Source organism: Hylaeus anthracinus, unplaced genomic scaffold, assembly GCF_026225885.1.
Source record: "Hylaeus anthracinus isolate JK02 unplaced genomic scaffold, UHH_iyHylAnth1.0_haploid 12001, whole genome shotgun sequence".
Classification (NCBI taxonomy): Eukaryota; Metazoa; Arthropoda; class Insecta; order Hymenoptera; family Colletidae; genus Hylaeus; species Hylaeus anthracinus.
Window position 1 is genome coordinate 5,722,713 of NW_026534348.1, and position 15,896 is coordinate 5,738,608.

Below are 15,896 nucleotides of genomic sequence, written 5' to 3' on the forward strand. Positions count from 1 at the left end.
CGGCGTTGATAGGCAACGTGCGCCGCGATGCGTTTACTCGAGTTGCCGAGCGAGTCTCGGGCCAAAGTAAAAGTTGACGCAAGTACGTCGAATCCCGAGTATTGAAACAAAGGAAGAAGCGAAGAGTGCGATTACGCCAAGAAACCGCTTCGCTTTGTTTACGTACTTTTCAATGCGCGCGATAGCGGTTTATCGCGATTTCTATCTCGATCCGCATTGTTTTTGGTACTCGATGAGAAGACCCGGCCAAAATCGGGTCTGCTTACCGCGAACTTTCGCGGTACGAATACTACGTGGAACGATTACGGGCCGAGTAGCATATTCTCCGGATTCCCCGAGTAAGACCATTTCAATTTCCATTATACCGCCGTACAATTATCATCTCCTCTTAGCCAATGCGCCTGTACCTTGCATCGCGTAACGACAGTGGGGCAATATAATTTATTACTAAAGACATTTCCGAAGAATCGTCAACGAGAGCAATGCTTCCAGGGTTATAGCGACGTTCTCGTAAGAGAGCGGCGCAAGAAAATCGCGATACTTCAAGACCGGAACACGATCGATATAATCCTCGTTGTTGCGGTCAGCGAATTAAGGTCTGCACGGACAGTTCCATTCGCCGAAGAATTCTTTTTCGCGATCGTTTCTTTCGCGATTTCGAAAAACATCTTGTCAGCTATTCGCATCGAAGATTCTCTCGTTTGTTTTTACAGGTCATTATTTCCTACCGCGGCGTCTATCGTCGGCCACGGAAGATTCAAAAGGCGAAGCGTTCTTCTCGGTGAACTCTGGTCGCGATTATCCACCGAGAAAACCATCCGGTCTTTCGGGGGACTTGGAGCGCGGCGGGCAGACGTAGCAAAAGTTGCATTTCATAACCGACAGCGCGCGCATAATTGACGAAGGTAAAGAATGGTGGATCGTAGAAGCGGGAAAACAGAAGCGGTAAAACCGTGTCGAATCGTCGCGTATTCTAGTCCGCGACCGCCAGCGGCCAACAAAAGCCTCCGGAAATCCTTGCCGGAGACAGAAGCGCAGGCAAATAGAAGACTCATCGAATTAAACTTGGACGATGCCGGGGAGCGGGTCTGGCGAGGGGTGGGGGAGATTTCCCACGCATTTTAGTGATGGTAGTTCGACGTCGCGTGTCACGGGGAGACAAAAACGTAGCCCGTTCGCTGGAAACCGAGAAGAACGGACAAAGCTGGACGACGAGGCGAAACGAGGAACGCCGAAGGGAACGAAGACGTGGAGATAGACAACGAAGCGAGAAGGATATGGAGCGAGGTATACGGATAGAGATGAGTTAAAAAGGAAATACGGAAGCAGAGATGAAAGTAACGGGGAGCGAGGGAGAAAGGGAAACAGAAAGAGAGAACATACGTTTTTCAGAAAACGCCGCCCTCCGGATCACCCCCACCCCCATCCCCGTGGCCTCTTCCTTGTCCCCCGGCCCGTTTTTCCCAATTCTGACAGCTCTACGAGGAGAGTTTTGTTGGACAGGGGGATCCGCGCATGTGCCGCGGGGGTGGCAGAGCCTCGAGGACGTAACGGCGCCGTAGACAGCGGGTGGAAGCAGGAAAGAGTGCAAGCGGATGCTGGCCTGTGCAAGGAAGAAGGACGAGCGGCGCGGGGGATGATGGTGAGATACGTGTGAGAGTAGCCCGAAGAGTGGCGTCGGTAGTACGCGGGGTGGTGGCAGACCGTCGGGTAGGAAGGGGCGAGAGGCGACCGTTCACGTCTTTTCGACGTCGACGCAACCCTGTTGGCGCAGAATAGCTGCTCAGTGCTCGTCGAACGGCGCTGTGTTGCGACGGGACCATGCCGCCGCGCCCTGCACCACCGATCCACCGATCTCAGGTACGCGAGATTCATTATCATTCTCCGAGAAACCGTTTCCATTTACCGGCGCGTCCGCCGGCTGCTGGTTGTGTGATTCTCGCTCGTTGCCATCGCGTTCCTTCGCTGAAACGGAACGTGTCCTCGGACGGATAGATCGCGTCTCGCGAGATGAATCTCCGTCTCGTGGGGATCACCCTCTTCGCGATCGTCTACGATTTTGTGCGGTATCGTGCGATCGTTCGACGAATAAACGGACCCCTTAGTCGTGGCGACAGTGACAAGTTTCCCTCGATTTTTCACAGTTTGTCTCTTCCGATCGTATCCGATCTTTCATGATCTCGTGCGGTTTACGGCCAACATTCGACCAAGTACGTGACTCGGATCCCGAATAAATTTTCCAAGCTTCCCGGACCAAGCTAAATTGAGTGCCATGTATTTCGTTTTATCTACAGTGCAAAGAGAGTTTAAGAGTTGAAACTGTCCGTGAATGATTCGCCCCTCTGGTGCCGTCCTGAACGCTATCGGAGATACGAGGGAGTTTTCCGAGCAAACGTTCGATTGGTCTTTTACGAAAAATAACACAACGTACACGTGGGTAAACAAAATTACACGAGAAAGTCGAGAAATCGTTTTTACTATCTACGCTTCCACAATTGGGATACGATTCTCAAGTGCGATAGAGAAACGATCGAAGTGTGCCCTATAAAACTATCAAGGTCTTTCGCGAACTATTGGCAGTATTTGCTTTGGGACCGAGACTGTTGAGACGCCCCTTTAACCGATCATATTAAGACAAACCATTCCGAAAAAGTTGAATTCCATCGCGGTCACTCGTTTCTTCGTTGTTCTCAGATCTTTGCTGGGGGTGACGTGCAATCGTCGACCGGTTATCGATTAATTATAAAAAAAGAAAGAAAACGAACCGGGACTCGAGGGAGGAAGTTATTATCGTAGGAGCCAGATGCATCTTCGGTCGGTGCGTCCTCCTTTCTGCCGAAGCGGAACCGTCGTTTTATAGACTCCCTTCGATCGCGAGTCGCCGTCGAGTTTCTCAATCTCGTTCGATGTTGACGATCCGAAGAGCGCGTGATTTGTTAATGCGTCGAGGTTTTCCAACGAGATCTTGTCCGTTTCAAGCGTTATTCGCCTTCGGAGGGTCTTCGCGATGTCGCCAAGAGTGGGGTGGGGGGGGGTCGAGGGTCGAAGGTTGGGATACTTTTCGGTCGAGTGTACGAAGTGGGTCTTCGGGCAGTTTGCGATCTTCCCTTATCGTCGTATCGTTGGGGTGGTTTTCTGTGCGCGGTCCGGGACTACGTGTGAAATAATTAAGGTCGTTTAGTGTGTGTTCTGGGTCTGTGTCGAAGATCAAAGAAGCGCGAAAGGAATGAACGCCGGATTTCCAGCGGATACAGAGAGAGCTTTTGATGAACGCGCCGCACGCGCGAGAGACGGCTCGCCTCGCTTCCTTGCTAACCGATCTTCTCTTCGTTTGAAGATTTAAAGGTTGCTTGTTTAAACCTCGCTTCTGCGTGGTTAGCCGAGTCCCAAAGCAGATCCCGTTCAGGGGTTAAGCCACTAGGGAAACCAAAAATTAGCGAAAGCCTTTGAACTTTTTTGCGGATAAAGTGCACATCGGAATATTATTTCGTTTGAACGTTTGGATCGTTTGCGGTTACCTTTGATTTTACGTCGGGAAAAGGCAGACTCTTCGAAGACACGTTGGTCGAGTCTAGTCGACCTATACTTCGACAAGTAAAATTCATATAAATTCGATGATTCGAAGCTCTCGTGGTGATTTCTCTCGACTCCTTAATTACAGCGGCCCACGCGACAAACTCCGAGTACCTTTCGTTGAAAAGATATTTGTCTCCAATTCCTTTGCGAATGGTTGTATTATTTCCAATAGGGAACGAGTATTTTCTCCCTTCGGGTTGAGGAAACTCTGGTATAAAGGCAAAGTTAACAGTGAAACGAAGGGAACAGAACTCGTTGAAAAGTTGAAGTATTTATTCGATCGGTAGAGAGCATTGGTTCCATTCGATTGGTTCCAGAGGTACTATACAAAAACTTTCGTCTCCTTTGATTCGTGCAAGTTTCTAACGTAAATGTTTTATAGGTATTAAGTACAACTGGGAAAATATCCTTCGAAGGGGTAACTTGATCGTGAATTTGGCCTGGACGATTCGGAGCGTTTCGAACCAATCGAATTCGCGAACCGCTTAAAACTCGTTAAAGAACGCGGATCCATATTCACGACGAGTGCCGCTAGTACCAGTTCACTCGCATAAAGTAAACAGACCGTTTCGGTGAACGCAACGTTACAATAAAAACGATGCTACATAAAGGCATAAAGTGGCGTTATCGTCGGTAAAAATGACGGAAAAATAGATAAGGAAGTAGAACACCCGTGGTGTAGTCAGCGTTCCTGTAAACTATCCAACCTCGATCTCTACCGCTGTGACGTTCCAACCGCGAAGACTGCGGTATTACGGGATCTAGATTAACGGTATTGGAAGTAATTAGGCTGGTACGGATCGGGCACGATTCGCAATCGGAGCGGGAAATTTCGAAATAAATTTCTCTCGCGTTTTGTTTACCTCTTAGGTACGTGAATCGCGTTGCTTCGTTCGGAAGGAAACAGAAGGGATTGAATAAAACGAAGGGAAAATAAAGTAACAAATGTCCAGAAAACAACATCTTGCTGCTTTCCTTTTTTGCTTCGTTACGCTTCAGCAGCTATGGTACAGGAACTCGCGAGAGTATCTCGGGCGCAGCGCAGAATAGATATTTCATTGTTACGGCTCGGAATATTTTTCGCCGACAGGAAATAATGCTCGTCCCGTCTTGTCTCGTTAGGAGGATTCCTGTAGCTATTCTTGTATGTCACTCGCGCGCAGGCTTTATGCCGCGCGACCGGATTAATGGCACAGAAAGAGGAGATACTTTTCGGTTGGCCGGTCGGTCCTGTATTCCGCTTCGCGGCGAAACAAAGTTCAGTTGTGCGCTGTCGCTTCGTTAGGGGAGAAGCAGTTTTCAACCGATGCGAGACGTTTCCCCGGTTCGCGCATTTCGCTTTCAATTTCACCAGGCGGACAGGAATGCCGCGATATCGACGAAAGAACCGTCGCATTTCGTCTCCGATACTCTTTCGTGAATTCCCATCTCGCGAGCGTCGCCTCTATTTGCCTAGCACCCCGTCGTGTCATCCCGTTTCACGTCTCTTCGACTCTCGCCTGCACTTTTAAGTACACCTTATTTTAAATACCATCGTTCGCATTTCGTTTTGCGAGGATGAAAGAGTGAGACGCACGGGAGAAACATAATTATTTAGTTAAAGAATTTGATTAAACAGGACCGTTTGCGAACGGGTCAAACTAATTCCCCTAACCAGCGCGTCGTCTGCAATCTCCGTGGTATCCGGATTCGTGCATCCGCCGCGTTAGTATTTAATAAACATTGCTCCCGAGCGGCGGTTAAACTGCTAAAGTGGGATTTCACGATCTACGATAGGAAAGTTTCGATACCGTTTCTCGCCCGATACGCTTCGCGAATCTCTGAATGAATTTTTCTGTTTAACATGGCATGTCTCTTCCTCTCTCTTTCCCATCTCTCTCGATAAAATATTCTCCATCCCACGGGTTCAATCGTTCGAGGGAGGGTTTTGCAAGTGTTCGAGGTGTTGGTGAATTTTCGCTGTGCAGGGAGAGCGGCATAGGTTATTGATTATCGTGAACGGCTTTATAAATAACCGATCGTGTAGGAGCACCCGCCGGAGACGCGTAAATATCGCTAGCCGAGGCGATTCTTTAAAAATCGACCCGCGATGCTTCTCCAGCCTCCGCGTGTTGGCTCACGCGAGATGAGAAATCCGGTCGCGTTTGATCGATACCCTGGTAATTCGCCTCGAATTCTCATTTTCGTTCTATTATTCGCGGACGGTCGCGCGCGGATAGTCAGCTCGGACGGATGGTCGGTATTCGTGCGCGCGAAAGGGCTCTCAGTTTATATTGCTTGTTTGCGCAACGCCGTACCGCTACACCCGGAGAGAAAATCCCGGCGTTTGCACGGATCATTTTCCCCCCGGTCTGTAAACTTGGTCTTTCGGTTACCCGCACATCCACCGATATGAAATTTACTAACGTTTTCGTTTGGCGGAGTTTGCGCCATACTTTCGCGACTCTGAGAAATTGCCTTTTCGTTTTCCTTGTCGTTCAAACGATCGTCTCGAAGAGGAACTCGATGAATACCTGAGCAGAGCTTGCCCGCGAAAGGGAAAACATTTTTCAATCGACGATCGAAGCTTCGAACGCGTCCAAGTCGCGAACCGCTAGATATCTGGTGTTATTTACGTAACGAGACGCGCTCTGTTAAATGTCCCGAGAAAGAAGGACGTAAATAGTGTCGTGTTTTGCGTCGGTTAAAGTAGCTTTAATAAGGTGAGTGGCAACTGAAGTGTCTCATCGACTGCTGAGAGATCGTCGATTGTACTCCGGCGCAACCACTTCCGTACCATTGATTCTCATTCAGGCTCGTGTAAACAGCGCAAAATAAATACGTACAACGAATGGTTCGTTCGATCTAACGACCCTAACGAAATCGCGAACGTGCTTGGCCACGATTCAGATTCACAAAAGACGAATCAGAATTAATATTTTCTTGTTAGGCTCCTCGGTGGGAGGACAGCGAACGTAACTCAGGCTGTAAATATTTGTTCTCTCGAACGAAACGCGTCTTTATTCGTCTTTTCCTCGTTCCCTTTGTCTTCCTTCGGGCAAGTTTGCCGAAGTATCTCGAGCTGAATCGTTGCGTCCGTCCAAAGAAACGAGACTAATTTCGTTTACCGCGAATTACTTTTGAGATCGTTTCATCGTTCGGATTATCCGGGAATTGATTTAAGAAAAAGGAATCGTAAAACGGTCAAGTACAAAGACTGCCTTCGAAAGGAAACGCTACATTGTTATTTAAACAATCGTTACGGTTAAAGCGGTATACCGAATAAGCAAAAGATTTAAATGGAGAGGTAAGTGTGGTAGAACGTTAATTATCGGAAGCGTCGATTGCACGGAAATTGATTCCGCCGACTATCGGTTACGGGACCACGTAATTGTAAAAAATGTTATGTTGCGTATTATTTACATTCTACCGTGTCGATCGATCTCGGTGCTTTGAGAGTAGATTTCAAACAAAAGGTCAATTCGTTGTTGCCGAATGGTGACTCCATTCTTCTCGATTCGTTGGCAGTGTCGGGTATGCAAACGATGGCTGACGCAGCCCTCCCTAACTCAACAAGCGGTCGCATAAATTTCACGTAACGGCAGGCAATTACAGGGTAATAGTGCTTTCGCACCTACCCTCTCTGCGATCTTCCCTGTGGACAAGCCATAAAAGTGAAACACGTGATTACACGGTTAAGGAACTTTAGTCCCAGAAATTAAATGACGCTTTAATTTTTCCACGCAACGATTTAGGATCGCGAATTAGGATCGACTCGATCGTTCACTTCGTCCTCTTGGGCGAGCGATCGAGGCGGAAGCTGCGCTCCCTGTTCCTCGGTTTTAAACGGTCCATTTTTCGGAGATTGAACGTCTGCTTTCTTTTCGCGATAACGTGAAGTTAATTTTCAGGGAGCAGCTGGTAACACGGCGTTGTTAAATGGCTGTTCCCCCCGAAGGTTGATTAAAAGTCGCTCGACCGTTCTACCCTCATCTCTCTTTCTCTCGTCTCTGTCTTTTGACGAAACGATCGTAAATGCGGCGGTGCACTCCGATGCAAGATTCCCGCGGCTTACTTTAAGACTATAATCCAGCCTGCTTTCGGGTTTCAATTGAGCGTGACGAAGGTGCACGTGACATGATTAATCAGAGTGCAAAGAGCGACGAAGGACACGAAAACCCCGTCAAACTCGATTAGACCGTGGTTTCTTTTAATTAAACATGCCTGCGTGCACCGCCTGGTTAACGCTCCACGGATGGTGCGAGTGAATCGGTAAAATGTTGGTAACATCTAGTTTCTGTCGCTATATTTTTTATATCAACTCGAGCTCCATTCGTCGTTGGATAAGTCGCGCATCGCGCGATAGAGAAATAGCAAAGGGTTGTCTGGCATCGGAACAGTTGTAAAAAGCATGTCGACGGTAACGAGTAACTAATGACGATTCATTGTTAGCTAAAGCTCGCGGCGGATTAAATTTGTAGATACATACCGTCGCAGACACGGAGCGCTACAAATAAACCCGGCAAAACAATGAAAAGTAAACAAATCCTGTAACAAATAATATACTATACGCGGATAGTGATATGCTTTGAATATTCATGCAGTTCCGTGTTTCATACGTTTACGTATTACTCTATAGCCGCTACGAAATTTCGCAGGTAACGCGCGTCGAGTGGTTAATCGGTCCTTTGTTCTAAAGAGAGACTCGTATCGCTCGCTTGTCATTTCGGATCTGTTTCCTTCGTCCAGGGCCGAATTTTCATTGAATTCTTTTACGTGGGATCGAGCGCGAAGCTCGACGTAATTTTATGCAAACGCGGAAGTATGTGCTCGGTTGGTGATAACACGTTCTTCAAAAATTGCCAGAGGTGGAACGGTGTGAAGCTGATTGACTGGAAGCGAGCCTTCTATCGCAGTCGCGCTTCGCTTTCATCGAGCGAAAAATCTCTTACAACGTCGCGGCTGTCTTAGCAACGATTCACCGGACGCTTTTTTTCTTTCGTAACGACGCGGTTCCTCGATCTATCTTTTTCGGATCGAGGACGACACGGCCGCGAGGGAAATCGATTCGCGCGGTGGTTACGACAATACGACGGAAAATTACCCGTTCGAAACGGGATCGCGGAAAATCGATCCGTCCACGAAGAGACGCGGCAAACCGAAAATATTGCGAACCTATTCCGTTTGCCATTATCTCCATCGGAGGGAAAATGTCAGGTTCGCTGCCTGGAGATCTCATTATCGACGAAAAAGCCGCCCTCAATCGGGAATTTAACTTCCAGGAGAACCGAACACAAATCGCGTTCCATTTTCCCGAGTGCTTAATCGGTCGGAAATGAATCGCGATATTCAATCTGTATCGACTGATTCAATTCCTAAAATATTTTCAAAGTATACTTTGCTGCTGGATGCAACAATGGAAGAATGCGGGAAGATCGATAGTTCAGGTTTGATCGAATTTCCGCAGAAAGCGCGCAACGTACTCGAAACGCTAGCGGTCCATAAAGACGCGATTTCGTACAGCTACTTCGCATCCAAATTTCAAGCGAATAAAATGATATTTGTTAATCTTGTTTACCATTCCTCGGTAAAGAGTAGAGATCAAAACGTCGCAGCCGCGAACGTTGCTTCTAAATCGCCCTTTAGAGTGTCTATTGTACGAACATTGGTTTTCTACTGTTTCCCTGTTCTCGATCGACCGCTGAAGAAGAAGACCACGCGTTGGCACCCCGTAGCGAAGCAGCGTCGAGCATCGAAAAGTCGCGATGAAAAGTTCATCCCGCGGCCGGTGGAACGTTCGCGACGCTTATCTGCCAACCAGCAGACGGACTTTACATATGTAAAGGAAACATTAATTTGTCCGCAAAACTTTGCGTTGCATTGTACTTCCGCATTGTATCCGACTTACGGGCACGGTTAACCGCTGTATATCGTGTTCCTCTTGGTTGATCCTCTCGTTTTCGATGTTATTCGGGAACGACGCGGTGCCGTACCCGGTTCGTTGTCTTCTTCGAATCACGGCGCGAAGCGATCGAGGACGGGTCGATCGATTCTTACGGGATCAACGTCGACGCGCTGCGCACCGGAAATTTGCCGATACAATTAGACGCAAACTGCTCCGTTAACTTAAATACCGAACTTTCCTGATAATAACTCGACGCTTTAACTTCGTTAGAACACGTGCCCGACCATGTGTGCCCGTGTACGTCCTGGCAGTTTAACTTGTAGCTTGCCGGTTCATTTACGCGCCCACGCTAATTTCATTCGTTAACTTCCAAAGACAACGGAACGAAACTGGTCGGACTCGCAGTTTCCGTATATTTCGTAAAACGGTATGTCGCCAACAATTTCGTCTCGAGTAAAAAACTTGAAGAAGCGCGGCTCTAAATAGCGAAAAGTGTTGCATGCAAAAGTTTTACAGCTCAAAGGTGGAGGCAGGAGTAGACGAGACTCGGTCACCGTCGTCGTTACGAATAGAACGTTCGTCATTTTCATGACAAAGTTCGATAGAACAACGAACGCTCAAGATGAATGTATCGAGGCACGGTTGTCCAGCAAAAGTGTACGTTCATGGCGGTATTACGGTACTTCCCGAGTCGCGTCTTCTCTTTCTTCTCACAGCTGATGGGTCAAAGTTAAATTGCGCCTAACCTTCCAGCGACGGGTGTTTGTAAATCGACGCTTTGGACTCGAGCCACGAGATGTTTCTGCTCAGCTCCTCGTCCTTTTCCCGACGATAGCAAAGGCCTTTATGTAATTAAAGAGCTGCGAAACGGCCTGGATTATTCGTCGTCTACGTCATTTTCAGATCGACGCTCGTCGCTCGAGCATCACCTCGAGACTCTTTGTTACGTCTACTCTGGTATCGACGTTACATTTTCACCCCTGAGGTCTGCTCTTCGCTGCCAGTGTCGCGGTTTCAAACTAAAACCAATCTCGAGTTTCCTCGCTCGAATCCGTCGCTATTCGTACGAGGAAAAAGACCGTCCGCTCTAAAATATATTAAACGGGACGATTTTGGTAACTTTTCCTCCGACGGACAAGCTTCTTCCCGTTTCAATGGCGGACGTGTTTCGATTTTTGTCGTCTCGACTTTTTCCGCATACCACCGTACGCGGTCGACGCAGAGACCGACTCGTAGCGGTGGAAAAGCCGATTCCCGCGCGACGCGTTCGCTCCATTATGAAATACTTTCCACAGAGAATTATGGAATACGAAATAGCTCGCGTGCGCGTGAGATTACGAGGATACTTTGTGAAATTAATGGCACGGAAATTAATTATTTCGCTCATCACGGTGAAACGGTGATAAACGTCGAGTTCCGTCGGGTAGACCGTGCGAACGCGAATTTTCAAACGAGCGCGACGAGCCTTTCACCTTTTTTCCTCTTCTCGAGCTTTACACGGCGATCGCAGGTTCGAATTTTTATTGCCAAAGCGAAGGAGCTCGGTCCAGCTGCCGCTGCAGCCCTTCGACCGGATTAAATTGTCTTTGTATAATTTCGTTTGCCCTGAGAAGCGACAGGAGGTCTTTCTTTCTTGAAAACACGATGACGACACGAGGCTTGTTTCTCTCCGACGAGAAATTTGGACGACGCCCGACGTCGCTTTCATTCTTAGGATTCCTCGTCGAATGAAACGATGGTACACTTTAAATCGTGATTCGGACGAGCAAACCTGTGCACGTCGGCGAATCCTCGCGACAAATGTCACCTGTCCGAATACCGTGGTCGGTGTTCTTTCAATGAATATTCTTTCGGTATAGGTGTTGTTTAGAAGAGAATACACGTATCGAGTAGAAAGTCAGTTGTTGCGTAGACTATTCATCGCCTGTATAACGAGGCGCGTTACCTTAATTATTTCTACCTGTACAGGTATTAAGTAATTACGCTTAATATTTTATAAATAACAACAGGGACCTCCAACGAACCATCCCGCAAATGTAGGTTAAGATCGGAGGGGGACAGGTTGAGTTCTACCCTTGACAGGATTTTATTTACGAGCGGTGCTATTTTTCTTGCCTCGAAGGCGGTGAACTTTTATCTTTATAAGGTGCTCCGTTCATTCGTTGAAGTACGTTTTGCTTTATAGGCGCATTGCCGGTGTGCATAAGGGAGAGAATAGACGACGCGTGCATCCCGGCTGCTGTAAAAATGCAGCAGGAAGAGCTCCGACAAGCGCGCGGTCGCTAGTTCCATGTTCTCCGTAAAAGCGATGGAGCTGAAATACCGTGTAACTACTCTTACCATTTCGTGCCGATTGTTCTCGTTTTTCGAAATGGGCCACCTTTACAGTTCGCTCGGTCGTTTTAGCGCCACTTGCTTAAGTTCCTCTGGATTAATAGCCATTCAGAGTTCTGACTGATTCCTAAGAAGGCCGGCATCTTCGTCGTGTCGCGAACTTCGCACGAGATAAGCTCCACGCAACGAAAATATAAATCGTTATTCCCGAGAAACGTAAGCACCGTTCATCCTACGAATTTCTCGAGCTCGTAAATCTCGATACGTACGATTGCCACGGTGAACGCAATCTATCGTCTTACGTCAAAGTACCGACGTTAAACTAGATCTACGGTCGATGGTGTTTGATTTCTCTGCGATATCTGAATCTGTTCCGTCTCGTATCGCGATCTTGTTTTTCAACGTAATAACGACGACGCAATCGACGAGGTGCGTCAACAGGAACGCGTCATTACCGGAATTATCATTTTAATTACCGGAGTGCATCGCTTTCGAGCGAACACCTTTGAGTGGCCGCGATCGCGTTCCCTCATCTTTGTTTCTCTAGTTTCTTTCTTTCCTTCTTACGCTACGTTCAATTTAAATCGTAATCCCTTCGCGTTCCGCGTTTCGTGTAATTGACACGCGTTTTTCTTTCATCTGCCGTCCGGAGAAAGTCTTTTAACGATGTTATCATTCGAGTCGCGGCTAGTAAGTTCATAGGCGAGGTGGAATCGATGGCTACGAGGATCAAGCCGCTTCGAAACTTTATAATGGAAAGCATGGGTCAACTTTACAAGTGGCGAGGACCTTCGACAAAGTTCCAACGTCAGCTGTTTCCCGTTAGATAGGAAAACGTAGATTGAATTTTTTCCGAATTCGTCTTCGATGTAAGAGAGCGAATAAAGTCTTTCGTCCGTCGGTATTTTATGGAAGCGCACGTTAAAAAGCGACGTTGCAAACATTTCTTTCGGTTGCGTCATCCAATTACAGTGCTTCTTGCTATTCCGAAAAAGATATTCCGATAAATCGGTTTCTCGGCTAATCAATTTTTCGCGATACGATCCTTCGACGCGTTCTCTCGTCTGTCACGCGAATGACAAATCGACGGATTAGCGCGCGATTGTAAGCGTGACAATATTTTCGTAGAAAAGATCGTTCGTCTACGATCATCGATTCCTCACGCTCGGATGTAGCTGCTCGAATCGAGTAATTATGGTTAACAAGGCGTGTATCGGACATTAAGTAGTCACGGTATAGCCGGGGGATTTGTCAGGCACAAGTAGTAATGGATCGTCAATGTCGGCCGTCCGGAGTTACAGCGCTGGGATTTGTCAGACGGCGAACGGTAACGAGAAACGCATCGCGCTACCTAGTTAGCCTTCGGTTAGCATTACGGTCGCGTTAAAAATTCTTTTTCGGTCATCCCAACGTTGGAGCGCGGTAAATGCGAAATGTGAATTCTCCCGCTTCTCCGCGCAATGAAACTATTGTTTAAGCAACGCAGGTCCCGACCAGTGCCGGTTTTAATTATGAAGAAACCCGGGAACAATCGTTTTCCCTCTGTTTCGTCGCGTTTGCGGTGAATTCAGTGTATTCGTTTCGCGTTGATTTCTGAGTGGCGCAACGGGAATACGTGCCGGACACGGAGCGCGGTCGAACCAATTCGATTTTAATGTTTTCCACCTGCGAAATGGAATACCGATTTGAACAATTCACAGCGAGTCACGGCTAGAAACAGAATCACGCCTCTCGCGTGCCAAGCGATTCGGTAACGAAACATTTATTCAAGCGATCGTTCGCTTTTTCAAATTTACGAGGATGTCGCAAAACAACAGTGCCTGTTCTTTTTTTTTTTTACGTGTCCCGTTTTAACTACTTTCAAAACCGTAAAATATTCGATAACTATTCCCGTAAGAGATGAACAATCTTTCGCAAACAACAGTGTCTCGAAAGTCACGACCGATGCGAGTTTCGGATATTCCAACGGTGCGAGGGCGAAGGAATTTTATTTAATTCGTTGGAACTTTACATTCTAATTTTCAATTTTCCCAAAAGTCTCGTAAAGCTTTTTCCGTAACAGCGAGGGAAGTAACGATCCTCCTTTGCGAACTGCTTCGAAACGTGCTTCTCCGACTTGCTCCATGAATATAAACTATGCGGTAAATATATATTGCTAAAAGGATGGAGGATGAATTACCCGGCTGCTAACATGCACCACCGACAGGAATTTCGTTAGGAAGACGGCGAAAATCTATAAACCGTAATATTCAGACGTAAAACGCTCGTCTAACTCCTTTATGTGCGGACCGAGGAAATACGTGGCTCGGCCGTAACCGTCTGTTTTGTTTAGATACACGGTCGATCGGTCGAAAAATTGTGCGCCGGTTAGGTGAAAAATTGTATCGACAGCTAGGAGGCATATCCTCGCGCTCCTGGAGTGAAATTCGACGGAGAAACGAAACGGAAGTGGATTTGGCGGGAAGTCGGCTCGTTCGTTCGTCTATTCCTTGGCCATTACGTTTGGACCGAGATCCGACTGACAGGCTATGAATCGAGGACAGCGAACGCTACAAATCTCGAGCAGTTGATAGTAGAAAATAGAGAATACAATTCGTGTATCTCGATATGCTGAACGGGCAATGGATGAGTGTCCCGCGAGAGTTGTCTCACTGTAGCTACTTTAAAAGGACAGACTTTATTTCGCGAAACGCGTAGAGATTCGACGTTGTTAAAAATGCGGTATTCGAAAGCGGAGACTTTCTTGTATCTCTGAAGGGTTTTAAGGGATCATCGACGACACGAATTTATGGAGGTTAGTTTGTTGGTGCTGGCAGGTTGGTTCTCTCGCGAATGCAGATTACTCGGAGAGAAAACTATTTGCGAGCGTGTACTCTAGATTCCAAAACGTATGCGAGAAGCCGCGCCTCGAGGCTTCTGTTTACGAAACTCGGCCACTTTCTCTGGTAGACAATAGTTCATACGTCGAAACATTTGGCCCAGGTTCGCGGACCTAGCAATTCCCGTAGGGCTTGGATTTTGGCAAATTGCCACCCTGTTGCCGTGCACTGTGGCTGACATTCGCGGAACAGATGATTCAGAGTTATCTAGTAGAATGAAAATAGTCCAGCTTTGTTTCATCCATTCGGAGCGTCTGTACAAGAACGTATCGTAGCTCTCACGCGAAGAGTTTGGAATCCTCGAGGTTCTCGTACCCTGGGTTAATCGCGACTCGAAATTCTTGCGAATATAGCTGTAGGATACAACGGGATACGAGTTAAAGTTAAATATCGTTATCGCGAGAGTTTCAAGTATCACTGATATAAGTAAACTGTGCTCTTCACGGTATTTTCCGTGGAAAATATTCCAACGTACGCGAGCGTCGCCGACGTCGTTCGCGTCTCTAGATTTCGGTAGAAGAATTTCGGTAAAGTGCATCGGTATCCCTCGATATCTGGCACGTGTGTACATTCGCGAGTAAATATGCTTGAGAAACGAGCCCCGAAAGAGTTGCGAGCCTCGCCTCGCCTCGCGGGAGGCGATTGCGCGCTTCGGGGACGTTACTTGAATGGCAAACAGGAAGCGAATTCAGAGAAAGAAGGATATCGCAAATATTTCGAAATAGAAATATCTATCTTGCACGAAGACGTAGCATTTTTTTCGTTTCTCAAATTCGAAAAGTCGTCTACGAAAGGCAGAAATGATGTTTTCGGTGACTTTCGCGTGAGTCGTTCCTGGATCGGAACGATTTTAATACGCGTAGATTAATTATCCAAGCTCCGACCACTGGGGCTGTTTTCCGTCAACGGTCTGGTAGTTCCGTCAAGGCTCTTTCGAGACATTTGATGGTATCTATCTTGCTCGGAGCACGTTGGTTCGACGTAAATTTCGCCGCGCTCTCCCGGTGTTTCCCCGTTGCACGTCGCAAGGTTATCACTTACATTATGTCCCGGAGTTTGCGTGGGAAAAATCGATATCGAAAATCTCTTCGAGACGACGCGACGTGGCAGCATCGACAAACGAGATATCCTCGATCGATACAGTTGGCGTTCCTTATCGAAGGAAAGTGAGCTACTGTTTACCGCGTAAAATCACCATTGATGGAGCTTTCTCTGTTTATGGA

At 47.4% G+C, this 15,896-nt stretch overlaps 1 protein-coding gene across 2 annotated transcripts in view; it reads left to right on the forward strand.

The window, feature by feature from the left end:
- The first annotated feature begins 1,699 nt into the window (after positions 1-1,699).
- Positions 1,700-15,896, forward strand: part of LOC128890830 (tyramine receptor 1) — a 35,670-nt gene continuing 21,473 nt past the window's right edge. Inside the window, exon 1 of one of the 2 annotated variants that reach the window (XM_054149726.1) lies at positions 1,700-1,860. The gene's annotated coding sequence lies outside the window, so the exon portion shown is untranslated. Of the gene's footprint in view, positions 1,861-1,892; positions 2,434-15,896 lie in introns of those variants that run through there. The other variant, XM_054149727.1, reaches the window with a different exon arrangement.